Below are 14,963 nucleotides of genomic sequence, written 5' to 3'. Positions count from 1 at the left end.
TATGTTGTACTCGATCATACCATCTCTATTCCATTCATAAATGGTACAACTAGTATAAGAGGATTGAGTGTACTGATTTCTTTCCTCGTACTACTTATCAAGAAAGGTTGGCCTAAGGTAAAAATTCCTAGTCTTAGGGGTTTCTTGGTTATGAAAAATCCTTAAAACTCCTTGTTGTTGAGATTCCTTAAAAATCTTGATTAGTTCATCGACCCTTGATTCAGAACTAATTTCCTCATCAATAGTGTTAATTCTCCTATGGGATGGTTGGGGTGTCTCTAGCACAATTAAACTATTTTTTACCTTTTGACTTATCCTTTCTATTAAATCTTGGTTAATAATGGGGTTTTCTTGGAATTTTTTAGAAAACTCAAATTGCTTAAATAAAGGCTTAGTATCCTTTTTAACAAAAGAGGTTTTAACGTGATCTTGTGTTTCATTGATCCCCTCAACCTCGTTGAGTTGAGCCCCTAGAGTCTTAAGAAACATATTAGTGTAGTTGTTTTGTTTCATGATTTACTTAACGTTTACTACACTAGCAGTTCCTTTATCCTATATCTTAGTCTTAAATGGTGAAGTTCTTATTATTGTTCCATTAACATTCTTATATGTCTTAGCTTCTGGAGGGTGAATGGATTCTATGACAATGTCATTACTAGTTTTTCATATCTTAGTTTTTGTGGATGTGTTATTGATACTCCTACCAGGGTAGTCTGGATATTCTTTTTGTTTGAAGAGTTCAAACCAGTGCTAATACTTAACATTTTTATGTTTTTTTTCTTAAGTAGGTGTAAAATTCTTCTTGGTTGATGGTTCTAAAGACTTTTGGGACTTTGCTAAAGAACCAATCTTTTTTCTCTTTGTTGGCTTTTGAGTAGAAGTCTTATTTTAAGAGATCTTTATTAATCTCAAACTCTTGACTTATGGTGTTAATCGTCTACGAATATGTGGGAGACATATCCAGTGATTCATCTTGTTGTGATTCCTGGGTAGAATCCTTATCTTTTGTATAGAAGTGTCTTGCTAGATTGGTGTGACTCTTGACACCTACCAACTTAATGTTCTTAGGACTTGTTAAAGTGGATCCTTCTTCTATTATAGTGGTTCTTATAGGGATAGATGGGCTAGATGCTCTAGAAGGCTCATAATATGAAATTCTAAGATTACTAAAATATCTAAAAGAGTTTGAGAAAATCAAATCTCCTCCTCTATCTGGGTATTGAACGATTTGTTTAATTCTCTCATATTTTTATTCTATGGCTAGAACTGTATTGGCGAAATTCCAGGTTTTTGGAAACTCAACCTCATTTCACGTGATTTTTTTGGGAATGATGAAGTTAGACTTGTTAAGAACATCTGAGTGGAAGAGTATGGTTTCTCCCTTAAGACTGGTGCACAACGCTCTAGATCCTACTCTTGTGGTCATACTCTTATAGGCAAATCTTGTGATGATGGAAACATGATTGTTTCTTTCCTTCAACTTAAATCCATGGGTCTTAACATGGAGAACAACCAAATCTAAGATGTCAACATCTCTTAATCATACTGTGAAGTTAAGGTAACACTGGAAGTAAACAGGACCATCATTTAATCCTGCTTGGACTACTCCAATAATAGAATCTCCATAATCAATATGTCTATTATCCCTTAAATGCATGACAATCAAGGTGTTTAAACCTATTCTTTTTTAAAGCTTGGCTGCTACTTGGACCATACCAAAATATATGAAGTTGTAGTCTTTCTTATGTCTCTCTATGGATCTACTATCCAAGAGTCTTATCACTTGATCATCCTATTCTAAGCTTATGGTTTGCTCATGTGTCTTAATGGTGTAATCTATGAAGAACTTAAAGGTTTCTTTCTTATAAATTTCTTGATTGGATACCTTAGGTAATTTCCAATCATCTAAATCATTTTGGGTCTTAGGATAATTAATCTCTTCGTTGTTTACTATAGTTTCTTGAGGATCTGTGGATTTCCTAGACATGGTTCAAAAAATCAAATTCATTTTAAGGCCTTAATCTAGAACCGAATAGAAGATTGATAAATCTAAGTGAGTAATCACCCAAAAACCTTGCCCTAACAATGTCTGACACCGGCTAATAACGGGCACAACCTGGGATTGCCTCTAGGTAGATTACTACCTTTTCTAGGATAGATTAAAAACTTAAAACAAACCCGACTTCCCTTCCTATGGCTCTGATATCATAGACACCCAAGATAAGGTAATATACAATGAAATGATAAATTATACAAACCTAACGGTAAAAGAAGGACAAGGACAACATCTAAGATTAGATATATATATATGTCTAAACTACTTTTTTTTTTATCTAAGAGTACCCCTTCTCCACCTCCAAAGGATGGAGGGGGTATAAAGCAAAAGATGAGTCGAAGAGGTCATCCTAGGTTACTAAAGAGTCGTATGAATACTCGGTGACCGAATCAGAGAGGTTTTTACCACTTTTTGTTCTCTCTAACACTCTCAGACTAATCATCTTGCTACAACAAAGCAATCTTAGGAATGAATTTAATGGAAATTTATTAGGTCTTTATCTTATTGGAAGATTCTTATTTCCACTTTAGTGAAAGAAGGTAAAAGTGTATGGAGAAAGAATGATAAAAGGAGAGAATCTTTCATCCACCAAGTGGGACAAAGTACGACCCCTAAGTAATGTTTAATTCTTGTTCAGGGCTCTATATCACCTGAAAACTTTTCATGTTCCATTAGCATAGCTAAATTTGAATAGGATGACTCATCGTTAGGAAAAGCCTTTGCCTTGATTTAATTTGGCTTCGTTATGCCTGAATCAATAAAAAAGCTTATTGATTTGATTCATCCCATTTCATTTGGGCGAGAGGAAGACTGTGAGTCACCTGGGATACAGATTTTTCGGTTGGTTGATTCTCGAAATCACCTCTTGAGAAAATAAAAAAGGCCCCCAGGTCCCAACCCACAAATGAATAGGAAGTAGGACGAGGGTCTTTTATTAAATGGGGGAAAAGAGATGTGGGGCTTTGTTTTGAGGTGGTCGCCTTGCGCAACTTTAGAAATGAGAGAATTTCAGAAAGTCATTATCTCCCATTATTCTTAGAAGTAGGGTGAGATAAAGTAAATATGATATTTGCATTGGTTTTTCTAACAAAACTAAGCACTTCATTTTTTTTTTTCTGTCATTCAGAAGGCTTTGTCCCACACTCTAACTTCAATGATGGGAACAACCTCCATACTTCGATGCTCTAATGAAAAACAGTTATCCACCTTACTATATTTAGAATAATAGTCGATCCCTCAGGAGTTACATTCATAATTTAATGTTATGTTCACACGATGATATTTTATCTTTCCAAGAGTACTACCTTGTACTTGTACGTAGTCTATGTCTAGGGAGCATACTTGATAGGAGATAGACATAGGTGGTAGAGAGGTCCCATATTTCAATTCTTGCCCCGCTAGTTTCTTCAATCTGAGATAAAGGATTACTCTATTAAGTCTTTTCAGTCCGGAGATAGCCAGTAATGGACCTACTTACCTTGCTTGTAGACCAACAAAGCTAACCCTTGTTCTATTGGTTTGGTGGTTGTTACCAAGATGATTTCTTTATGCCCATCAAAGGACCTCAAGATGCTAATCCATGAAAAACTATATGAGAAATTTGAAAGAACTGATATACGGAACAAGGGCACCCATGGAAATACATTGATTTCTTACTCGTGCAAAGGAACTATTTCTTGACAACTTATAATGATGTTTGTCCCGCATATCACTAGGAAGATTGGAATCTTTACAAAAGGTTTTGTCTCAATTCATATTTAGTCATGAGCAATTTATGTTTGTGATCTCATATATCTAGCTTCTCCAACATCTTACTGACCCTTATCTTTTTAAAAAAAGCCATTTTACGGTGGTAAAGTCTCATCTTATGTGTTGGCCAAAGTGACAATAGTCACATTAAACCCTCAAATATGTTCAAAGATCTCGAAATGATCTTCCAATTATGGGAAAAATTCATAAAACTCCATTTCCATCGAGAATTCAATGGACTTTTCACGTAGTTCGATCGGAGAATCTAATAGACATTATTATCGAGATTCTGACTGAAAAATTAGACATTCCATTCCCTTGGAGTGTGCTTCTTCATGCTAGGTCATTGACATATTTTTTTGTCTTTATTTGACCCTAAGAATTTATTGGATTGAAATGATTTTCCTATAGAACCCCTTTGTATCTATATGAATCTCTGATCATGCAGAATCTCCATAACCAATTTTCCATTTTAGATTATGGAAGACAAGGGTCTTTTTGGTAATACTCTTATTTCACACGATCTAGGAACTTCCATTACATTGGCGTGATTCCGTTTAAGCAACGAATCCTAACATGATACATCTTCATAATGTTAGAATATGTGCATTGGTCCTAGAAAGCCCTCCATAGGGACTGCGGAAGCTTCATGGCCTTTGTCCAACTTTGTTGCCGAGAAAGATAGGTGCTTTAGTGATGAAAGGTGCTTCAATGACCGATGTTGGTGCCATTTCTTCTCTTGAAGGAATGGGAGCTACATTTGAATCAACATAAGGCTAAATAGGCTTATAATAATGGGGCTTAAGCTGTCTTATAGGTAGTTTTTATATTGAATCTTCATCCTAACATCATAATACCACATTGAACAAAAGACATTAGCGAACATTAAACCAGATACCATTGAGTTAGACACTAGAAAGAGTGACAGTGATGAGACATTATTTTTTAGGGAATAACTGGGGATAGGCCAAGCTGATTAGATGAAATTAGTGGTTTAGGTCTTAACCTAGGATTTGACTTGCCTTTCTAGTGATGTTTCTTGTCATGCTTCAATTGAATCTATTTGGTAATGGATTGATTGACAAACCGACGCTCAAGAGCTAACTGAACATTGCGAAGAAGAGGAAAGGTTGGTTATAGATCAAAAAGCATTTCTTGAGTGAGAGTGGCTTTGAGCCATGATTGCACACTCTAATCAGTACGAATCCAAGCATGATAAGTTGGACTAGGAGTGTAGTGTCCTTCGACATCACAGGTATATTGAGGAGGACAAGGAAAAGTTTCATCAACATATCCTAAGAGGTCGTTGCTAATTAAAACAGGAGGAATTTCAATTTCCAAAGAAGATAGTTGGTGGAATCAAGTTTGATTGGTAATATTCGGTGTAGCAAGTAGAATAAAAGAAGTCAATGAATTCAAAATAGAAAATTGATAAGAATGTGACAAAGAAGGAAGAATAAAAGGATATGATGGTGTAAAGAAATAAGAAGATGAAAAGAATAGGGTGGAGGAATTTATGTGAGGAGAATAGGAGATGACAAAGTTGATACTTGAGTTAAGAAGGAAGGAAGAGCAGTAGTGGAGATGACAAATGAAGGTCCAACAAGAATACTAGGAGACAAAGACTTAAAATCCTGGGTCAGCAACGATACCACTAAGAACAAAACCTGGTTGGGAATATCAATGTGTAGTAGACAACAGAAGAGATGATGTTTTAATGGATGAGGAAATTTCAGCAATGGAAAATGGTGTCATAACCATGGTAGATGAGATTGAGAAATGATGCAATAGGAAAGAAATTGATAGAACAATAACAATGGCAAGTTTAGAATCCTAGAGCTATGATACCATGAAAAAACAAATGGTGGATGTATAGTTTTATTATCTTAATTGGGGTTTAATTGAGAGTATATATATAAGAAATACAAGTACCTATGTGCCCTTATGTGATAGTAAATTAGGTATCCAAAGGGGAAGTTAAGTTCACTTTCTAGTTAGTCAATCGTATCAAACATGTCTTCTCACTGCACTCCTAACCATGAATCGTCAGATGCAGGAGTGGACTACAATTGGGTTATGAGCCTTATAAATAGACCTTACAATGATAGCCATCTTGAGCTAATGCTCAATATGTCTTTGTTACTAGGATCCTTTGCTTTCTCGGATATGGTATTGCAAGCTCTCATTGCTATAGATCCCATCGTGGTTCTAGGTCCCACTAAATTGGGTCTAATGCAAGACATCTTGATTCATACCCCTAATCAAATGTATGGATCGAAGGCGACTGCTCCTGACCACAATCTATTAATTGAGTTTCATGTGTATGAAGCTGAAATGACTGTAGAATAACATCATCAACATACGGGTAAGCGTGCTCTGACATACAAAGTTATATCTCGATTGATCGGAATAATGTTGAATGCAGTCTGCACCTCCCATATTATTGCAGGAGTTTAGAGAATAAATGACAATGGCTAATAACAACATTGAATCAGTACTTTCTTTAATACGACAAGGGGACACTAAAAGACTAACTCCAGCTCACGATATGAGAAAGGTTTTTTTTCTTATAGTCGTCTTTCTGCAAATCTATGTTGATAAAGTTGGGTTTGTTCCTACCAAGAACAAAAGAGATGTTCATGCCTTAGGATCCCAATCACCATTGGGTAGAAAGGGCAAAGTAGTCTACTCGCTCAACGAGTTGTTCATCATATCCAAATAGGGAGTGGGAATTCGAAGGGAGAAGAGACTTGGTATTTAAGAGAGATTGAAAATACATAGCATAGCTAATGATTATGTACTCTAGTTTCCAATTAGATGATAATCTAAGCCTACCACTTGTCCTATATGCTGTTGTGGCTTCCTTTTTTCTATGGGTGCTAACATAGATGTTGGTACAAGGGCTAACTTACTTGCAAGAGGTCTAGGCCTCTATTATCGACAATAGAATCTAACCTTCCTTGACTCCCAATGGAATTTCTTCAACTACAAAGAACATGGCATTAAAGCATTTTGAAATGTTATTTCGATGAAACTTTGATCTGTGAATGAGTTGATGGAAGACCAAAAGATCTTAGCTTAGACTTTGTTGTTTAGGTTTTAGGTTTTCCTTGCTTTTTCATTTTTCTTGCTCACGGCTTCACTTTTTTAGGTTTTAGGGGTTTGCTTGCCCGAGTAAAGCTTTTATACCTGAACCCTATCCTTGAAAGCTAAATAAGAGGGATAACAACCAAGATGATGTTGATGCTGGACCAACTTATTCACCCGATGATCAAAAAGGATTCCCAGAAAACCAGGACCTGATAAAGTCTGCCTAAGAGGAGCTCTTCGTCTCTAGGCCTCACCAGTCTATCTCAATTACGTAAAGAGGGAGAAGTAAGGCTCATTCATTAGGCCTAGAAAGCTTCATGAGAACCTTATTAGAGTAGTTACAACCTTACTTTATTGGTTCCCTTCAACCTTCATCATTAATTCAATCTTTCTAGCTTACAGTTGTTCGTTGAAAGGGATGTTGAGTCTTTACTGAATAAAAGACCATGTATAGGTTTGGCAAGGGTTGTTGTAAGCAAGTTCTAAGTGTGTAAGTAGAGACTAGTGTTGAGGAACAAAAAATACATATATATATATATATCAATTCAAACAAGTGGAGTTGTTATTATATGTTTGGAACAAACTAACAGAGAATTTGGCGTTATAGTATAATATAAAGAAAGGTACGCATGCAGTAACTGGTTTGAGTCTCCTCACTTAAGGTCTTCTATTTCTTTTTGCTAAAAATTCATAGGCCTCAAGGTACAATTCACTATCAGGTTTATGCAATCGGCTCATATGTAAAACAAAATCCTTATGCTACAACATCTCGGATCCTTACTTTGTCAGCAAGGCGTTGTGCCACATCCAACTAGGTGTACTCATCTCAAAGAACAACATAATGAGACCAAGGTTATAAGAGAGCAACTACCTTTAAGTGTATCGTGTCTACCAAATCATAAGGATGTACCTATGGATAGTTTGCTTCATATATATAATGAGGTATTTTATCTTGTGTCTAGGGCAGACTGTGTTGGCCAGACATAAAAAAGATGGAAACATCTTTAAATAATTTATAAAAATTTCTCTTTTTCTTTTCATTTTGTCTAATTGTAAGATCCATGGTTGTGATGCCCTCCAGACAGGGGGAGAGACCTTTTCAATTTCTTTCTAACCTTGATTCGGTGTCGAATAAGATGTTTCTGCTTTTTTAAGAAAGACCTCTTTGATCTCTTGCTATCGCTGACCTTGATCTAGTGTTGAAGAAGATGTTTCTATGTCATAAGGCCCAATCACAAGAGTGGTTGCCCAATTTGGATCGAGAGCTTGAAGAAAACACTCGAAGGCCAATGTCGCCCACTTGTTTGAACAACATGAACCAAAAAGAGAGGCCTTCGTTATTAAAAAAGATATGAAGACTTCACAAAAAATCTTTAAAATGGAAAATTCCAAACATCAAAATCAGATAGCACACGAAAAACAAGATTCCCATGACCACATACAGAATCATATTCTGTATGGTTTCGTGAAAGAACTTGAAAGTGGATAAAATCAAAACCAAAAGGAGCCATCCTTCACAAACTAAGCCCCTACTTAACAAGACTCGACTCCGAAGAGAGCACCCCATTTTAGAAAGGAAGCATTGAAAGAAATCCATTTAGCTGAGTTTCATACAAATAAAATACAAAAGACTGGACATTGTTGCTATAAAGAGTAAAGCCATCACTTTATTAAAAAGAAGAGTACCACCACGTGTGCCCAATAAGAAGACTTTTTGACTCAATCTTTGAAGTACCCAATAATACTTGATCATACAAGAATGTGCCATAAATCTTTGCCACTTTTAGGGGCTACAGTTATTAACACTTGATACAAGTGGTGCATGGTTTAGCAATCAATTCCAAGCTTCCAGATGTACTCTCAATTTATTAATTATAATGAGTTGCAATAGTAGGCTCAAAAATTGGAATAACCTTAAGTTAGATGGGGGTATGAATAGACTTACCCGCCCAAACGACTCCCAAACATGTGACCTAATTCCTTATAATGGCCCCATTAGCCTTTCGCGTCAACCAGTGCACCCCAATGTACCAACGTGCATCAAGGTGTCATAAGTAGGTAGTCTACAAGGACTCGCCTAAGTTTACCATAAAAAATTAAAAGTTTCAAATCTTATCATTTCACTTCGAGCTTTGAAGGTTTGCATGTGGATTCCATAGATGCCAGATTTGTTTTTTATGTGCACTTCCATTCTATCCGACTACACTAGATTCATCCTAATGCAAGGGGCCACCCACCCTTTCTTCGTACCCCTTACCTCTCTTACTCCCTGAGGAATGAGATGGCTCCACCTAACTCTGAATCAACTAAAAGTATAATGAATCATAATACAAATGAGATCAGAAAGGCCATCATTAGGGCAAACGATACAATAGCTTCGGTTAGAGCAAAACCCAAAATGGCATAACCAAATGATTGTTTAGCCAATGATGGATTTCATGACATGGAATAAATCAAAGAATGGAACAAGTTTCCAATACTGATTGTAGCTCCCGCTGAAGCAATTTTAGCAGCTCTGACACCTATTGACTTTGCACTTTCTAACATCTTGAGTTGAGAATTCTCGTCATGTTATCTTTTTCCTTCACGATTTTTTGTTATGGATTTTCCCTCTTGGATAAAATGATTTACAATCAGCCTGCTTAAGATCTATGACCAAACTTATTCCTTTTATCTTAGGCATCTCACTTGGAATCTAATGCATTCTTCTCAATCTTGTATCCTATGTAGGCTTATTTTGCATTAGGTAAACAAGTTTTGGTGTGGTACACAAGTTTCGGTGTGGTACACTAAACACCAACAAAGTCGCAAAGCCATTTGATTCAATTTGCTTGAAGAGTTGATTCGTTTCTAATTGGTGTATCAGCTGATCATGTCCTCTCAATGGTCCCTGGCAATGGTGCCATTTGATTCGTGATCCCAGCTAGTGTTCCTTGATTGTGGTCCTTAAATGGGAGTAATCAACAAAATTTATAACCTATTACACCATGTATTAAGATAGCCTCAGCTAGCATAGCATAGTGGCTCTAGGGTTGTTCACTAGGATGGGTTTTCACTTCACAATTGATATTAATTCAAAGCTGAATTGGTGCTTTTTTATTTCAAGGTTAGATTTAAAAGAAAACATAAAGATGTTTGAAAAAGGATTGGTTTTAAGCTAACCAAAAATAATAGTAACTGAAATTACTAATAAAGAAAAGCATTTCTTGGAGTTTCAGATTACTAGGCTCAGGTTCCTCATACAAAAAGGAAGTTCCAGTCACTTGTTTCTTTTCCTTGCATTGGGGATTTAACATATAGTTATTTCCCGAACCGGTGTGGTACAGATGCTTCCCCTTAATGGGTTCAAACACTAAATCCCTGTCATTGATGCATCTTGCAATGGCTCATACCTCTCACCTAGCACTTGCCATTCAAGGTGATCTTTAACCTTGGATTACCCGTCAAAAGCTCGCAAGAGATAACTAATGGATGTCTCCTTGGAGTCCAAAAGCTTACCAAGTGTTGGCTATTCTAGAAAATCCTACCTTCAAACCATCTCCCAAAGGCTCGCAAGGGATAAACTAGTGCATCTCAATGGATGGAGATCACTTGCCTTACCAAGTATTGGCCCAGGTGATTTAAAGGCATTTTAAGTTAACTAAAAACATAGAAACCATTAACAGGTCACACTTTCTCTTCATTAAAAATTGAAACAACAAAACTTCTAATTTATGCATTCAAAAACTTACCTGGCTTTCTTCACTCCAAGAGACAAAGAGCCTAGCCAATCATTCTCTGAGTAAAAATCCTCAGAGTTTGATTTGCTAGAAATAAAAATAGCGAGAAAACAAGAATATGAAGGAAAAGCAGAGCAAGTGCTCTATAAAATATTTCTTCCTCTCGTCGGATTACATCTATGATATATGATAAGATGGATTTCTTTGCATTGGTTCAAAGATATATATAGAGAAGATATTTTCTAAGAAATATCCCAATAATATCTTTGACTGATTACAAGGAGAAAATAGAAATTTACACAAAATATCTTGAGAACAAATCTAACTTAGTCAGTAGCAAATGTCTGAGATTGCACAGGTGGATTTCACACGTTGAATTGTCCAGTTTCCAAGTTTGAACTTTGGTTTTGCAACTTGGAGGTGATTCCGCAACTTGGAGATGATTTGCAATTTGGAAATGATTCGCAACTTCATTCGCAGCTTGGAGGCCACTTCGCGGTCAAGGGCCAATTTCACAGCCATTTCACAGCCCATTTCGCAGCTTCAAAATGAGGGGGTGGAGCTGCGAAATGGCACTCATGTGCCAAGGGGTGGTTTTGCAGCTGCGAAACACCCTACGAAATTTTCGCAGCTCAATTCACTTAGCTTTGCATAGTTGTCTTCAAACAACCATAACTTCTTCGTTTCAACTCCAATTTGTGTACCTGATTACTACCAAAAAGTGCTATTTTGTAGACCTAATTATAATGGTTTTAAGCACCTTTGAGTAGTAATCATATTCATTTAACCCAATTAATTCATTAAGGTCCTTAGTAATTGGTTTTAACCATTTTGTGGCAAGTTTACATGTTTATATCAGCTTATGAATCAATTCAAGCATGCCAAATGATGGAGGAGCTACTTGGACAAGTTAAAGCAAGCTTTTAGCTACACCAAAGCAAGCCAACAAAAGGAGAAAAGCAAAGAGAAGCAAAGAGAAGCAAAAAGAAGCAAAGAGGAAAACAGAGGACAGCAGCTGCAGTCTTATTTGGCCCTTTTGGAGCACTTTCCGAAGTCCATTTTCTACATTCTATATACCATTTCAAAGCTCAGGAAGTCAAGAATCTAACGCTTCAAACCGTGTACGATTTGGAGCTGAAATGAGGAAGATATGGCCTTCGGAAGACAACTGCTCCAGGTGTGCGAAAGGTGTGCGAATGGTGTGCGAATGGTGTGCGAAACTCGCACACCCCCCTCAGGTGTGCGAAAATTTCGCACACCCCATGCGTGGTGCGAATTTTGCTCTGTTTTTGCCTACTCCACTTTAGATATTTTCTTTTGTATTTTTTGATGTAATTTCCTTTCTTCTCCTTGTAACAAGCCAATCACAAGCTTTTGCTTTTGTAAAGACTATATAAGGGGTGGAAATCACCTCTTGGAATATATAATACATATTACATTTTACACTCTCTCGTTTTCTCTTTTCTCTTCACTATTTTATTTTCTTGGTAGCCAAACAGCCTCTAAGGGCTTTTCCTCAGAGGATGATTGGCTAAAACTTTTAGTTTCTCAAAGTATAGATGTTATGTGATGACTTGGATTCAATCCCATGGAAATTTCTCACACCCGGAAGGTAAGGTAGTCGTTTTTCATTAAAGGTTCATTAATGCAAAGTTTGGTTTTTATTTCCTTTGGACAACTTCCAACGGCCAATACTTGATAAGCTTTTGGATTTCTATCCATTAGTTATCTCCTACGAGCTATTGGAAGGTGAGGTTTTCAATTCCAAGTTTTGTATTAATCCGTTAGAACCAATTTCAATGGCCATTGAAAGGTGAGTTTATCACCTGGAATGACTTTGAGTTGCCAATATTTGGTAAGCTTTTGGCTTTAGACCATTAGTTATCTCTTACGAGCCATTCAAAGGAAGTCTAAGGTGAATAACCATTGATGAAATTCACTACCATCTGTTTTGCCATTTTAAAGGATTAAAACGTGATTTGCTAAATCCATACCGGTTCGGGAAGCAAGCATCACCATAGTTGCAACCCCAACGCGAGGAGCCTATCCTGAGATTTCCAATTTGCATAAGAGCCAGAGCATAGCTATCCTATCTTTGAGAAACTTGTTTTTACACCCTTTCATTTTTAGTCTTTAATGTTAGCTTAGATTAGTTTAAATCTTTCTAAAACATTTACATCTTCTTTTAAAGCTAACATCCATAAGAAAATCACCTATTTTCCTAACTTGAATATCACTTGTGTTTGCAAAAACCCTTCCCAGTGAACGATCCTAGAACCACTATGCTATAGTAGCTTGGCTACTTTAGTAATAGTATTCAAGGTATAAATTTTGTTGATACGCCTTTAAAGCTAAGCTACCATGAGTCGCATCAGTACCGTTTAAAGTGTTGGACTCCTGACTTCCCGAGCTTCAAAAAGACATATAGTATGCATAAAATAGACTCCAAGAAGTACTTGAAATGTGTCCAAAAGTTGCTATCCTCTAGAATTCTTCATGTTAGATTCCTCTCTTTTTCCTCCTTGCATTCTTGATTGGCTTTGGCAAAGAACTATGAAGCTCCAAAGCTTGAATTCTTCATGTAAATGAGCTTATATTTGCTTTTCCATGGATTATATCAAGCTCTCCTTCAATCTTGGATTGCTTTGGTGATCAAATTACTATCAAAAGCACCAAAACTTACACAATTTGATTAGAAATGATTGCAAGGGTCTTTAACATGCCAATTGAGTTAAAAGGTAATAACTACTACTCAAAAGTGTTTAAAAGAGTTCATTACAAGCTATAAAATGGCGCTTTTTGAGTAGTAATCAAGAGTGGTCGTAAAGAAGACTGATCAAAGATCGGAAGTGGTCATAGATCAGTGCTACTGCTTTTTTCCTAAAATAGAGTATGCAAAGCTGACTCTGCCCATCTATGTACTAACCATACTCAACAATGTAGCTCATATGGTATCAGATGCACTAGAGCTAACATGATCACTTCCATATCTTCCATCACCTAGACTACTACTACTATACTAAAGAAGGCAAACAGAGCCCTTATTAAAAAGCTATTAACTCTTAGCTATACTTCACCATCACCCCTAGTAAATGATGTAGCGAGTATAAAATCAAAAAGTTCCAAACCTTACCCTTGATAAAAAGATATTTAACCTACTTAGCCTAAACACTTGTATTGTACTATAAAAGTATATAAATGCAGTCTAATAATGAATTGAGAGAGTTCTAGCTCCAATAAAGAAAGATATCATCCCAATGGATTTTAGACAATATGGGAAAGGAAGTCTCCACTCAATTTTTCCCTTGGAGTGAACTATATTGTTGTAAGCTCAGCCTAGAAAAATTCATCAACATTTTAGTTTAAGAAAGACTAACTTCTAACTAGGTTGGACTTTACAGGATAAAGAACCCTATAGAAACTAAAAAACTCGATCATCTCCTTCATTCTAACCCTATTCAGAAAGAGCTCTTTCACTTCATAAAGGCAATATGGATGGACTAGAATCAATATCTCTGTAGGTCAAGATTTTTTTTCCTTAAGAAAAGGATTCATCCAAAACTCTCAATGTGCAAGTGAAATCAATCCCTTCACTCTCAACACATACCTAAAGGGCACTGTCGATAAATACTTAAATCCATTAACAGGCATATAAGAGGAACCTTATGAAAAACTAAAGCCTTGTGGAGGAATCTAAATGACCTTATATATATAGTAAGTTCCTCTAAAAATTCCTTTAAATAGGGGCAAATGCAATATCAAGCTCACTATATCGAGTTGGGTCCCCTCGTTTAGTCTATGGGCATTCGCTATGCCAACTCTGATTTGGAACCTAGGATATTTCATCATAGCTTTAGATTTTACAATTAACATAGAATTTACCGAAGATGCTTCAAAAACACAAGTGATGTAAGGTTTTTTCAGGTTGAAAACAAATTATTCGAAGCAATCTAACAACTTCATCTGATAAGGTTCCCAAATCTCACTTACGAGACTTACTAGTAAAGGGGCTTTACCATCACCAAAAATGCATCAACATCTTTAAAAAAAGGGCTTGCTAATAGTGGAAATGCCAGATATCCAATCGTTCATGTTCAAAGAATAAGCTTCTGGTGGTTTTCTTTTTCATATAATAAATGCAAAGGGAAAGATTCCTGATTCCTAGCTTCTCTCTCCTCTCGGATAAAAACCTTCATACTAGCATCAACCTTATGATCTACAAGCAACCTCTCATTTGTTCCAATTTGAGGAGGAGTGTAATATCATGCATTATTAACAAGTTTCATTGCATCTCTTTCTTTCCTTTGCTTTCTTCTTGATTTATAAATGTTTGTTAAGTTAGATTTGAT

At 36.3% G+C, this 14,963-nt stretch overlaps 1 pseudogene; it reads right to left on the bottom strand.

Annotated features, from left to right (window-relative positions):
* Nucleotides 1-3,867: 3,867 nt before the first annotated feature.
* Nucleotides 3,868-14,963, bottom strand: part of LOC109122321 (large ribosomal subunit protein uL5m-like) — a 52,144-nt pseudogene continuing 41,048 nt past the window's right edge.

The sequence above is a fragment of the Vitis vinifera genome, chromosome 3 (assembly GCF_030704535.1).
Source record: "Vitis vinifera cultivar Pinot Noir 40024 chromosome 3, ASM3070453v1".
Taxonomy (NCBI): domain Eukaryota; kingdom Viridiplantae; phylum Streptophyta; class Magnoliopsida; order Vitales; family Vitaceae; genus Vitis; species Vitis vinifera.
The sequence above is the reverse complement of the archived record's forward strand: the minus strand, read 5'-3'. Positions and strand labels throughout refer to the sequence as shown.